Source organism: Triticum aestivum, unplaced genomic scaffold (genome assembly GCF_018294505.1).
Source record: "Triticum aestivum cultivar Chinese Spring unplaced genomic scaffold, IWGSC CS RefSeq v2.1 scaffold43937, whole genome shotgun sequence".
Lineage (NCBI taxonomy): Eukaryota > Viridiplantae > Streptophyta > Magnoliopsida > Poales > Poaceae > Triticum > Triticum aestivum.
This window is the reverse complement of record NW_025227610.1, coordinates 7,425-8,939: the sequence shown is the minus strand read 5'-3', so window position 1 is coordinate 8,939 and position 1,515 is coordinate 7,425.

Below are 1,515 nucleotides of genomic sequence, written 5' to 3'. Positions count from 1 at the left end.
TTCATCTTTCACAGGAGAGTTGATGGGATCCAGGTTTATTTCCAATCGACCGGTCTCCTCTTCAAAGTTCTGGCAGAACTCTGCAAACACAACCCCAGAGTCAAGACAGCAGTCGGATGGAGAAATCATAGTTAAGATGTCTATTTGATACAAAAGATTACCTTCAAGCATGAGGAATAGCTTCTTGGCGAGTCCTCCCAGATAAGCCTCCAGATCGTTCTTCTTTCCCACCAACTCACTGGCCTTGTCACTCAGGGCAATCTTGTCACTCTTCAGTCGACTGACCTCCTTGTTGGCCGCATCAAGAGCAGCTTTCAGATTGGTATCTTCTTCTTCAAGCTTGGTGACTGAAGCCAGCTTCTCATCTGCGAGCTTGGTCTTCTTTAAAGCCTCTTTCTGCATCTCAGCCAAGTCAAGGTCTTTCTTCTTCAGGGCATCCCTCAGTTTGTCTGCAAAGTTACAGTGAGATCAGACTCTGAAACGGACGAGAGGCAAAGGCAGTCGTCGAGGGTCTCACCAAACATACCTTTTGCTTCCTCCTTCGCCTTCGTGAGGTTCTCCTGGACCAGTTTCAGATCAAGCTCGAGCTGGATGTGCTTGTTCTCCAACTCAGTGTAACGAGCCGCAAGCTCGCAAGATTTCTGCGAAGAACCAATCGACAGATGTCAAAGACAATTCACTTCCGAGTGACTAAGGAAAATCATAGCGTTTCTAAGACTATGGCCGAATATAAACATTCGACCATAGTCTCGGGGACTACACCCAGTGGGTGCACTTAGCGTTCCCCCACTAGTTCTATCAGTTAGAGTGGATCAGCCGACCAACAAACAGCAAAGAAAAACGGGCGGTGTTCTTCAGACTGTAGTTGACTGCCAGCAGTCGACCACAGTCTCGGGGACTACACCTAGTGGGTGCACTCAGCGTGCCCCCACCGGTCTATGAATCCATTCGACCTGATCAAGTAAAGAAAAAGCTTAAGACATAAAGACTATGGTCGACTGCCAGCAGTCCACCATAGCCTTGGGGACTACACCCAGTGGGTGCACTCAGCGTGCCCCCACTAATCCAGAATTTCAATTGACGCACCCAGTGGGTGTACGACAGATACTAGGATTTTCAGAAAGAAGGATTTTTAGATATCATATCCTAATAGAACAGGCGGGGATCAACTGACTTGACATTACTCTGAAGAGCTGAACTAGCGTCATAAGCTGCCTGGCTGGCGTCTCGGATTGCCTTCACTTGCTCCATCATGACCTCTTCCTAGCGTATTGCTTTTGTAGCAGCACTGGCTTGGTCCTCCGTGACGTGGTGGGTCGAGAAAAGTGAAGGCTGAGCAGCACTCGACGACGAAGGGCAAGCACTCGTCAACGGCACCGCAAAGGATATGGTAGGCCGAGTGACGTTGTCTCCCTCCACGACCAACGTCTCGGATGCTGGCACGTCCTGAGTCACCTTGCCAGCAGACGCTTTCTTGTTCCTCCTCTGCCTCAGTGGTTCCTCGTCGTCGTCGTC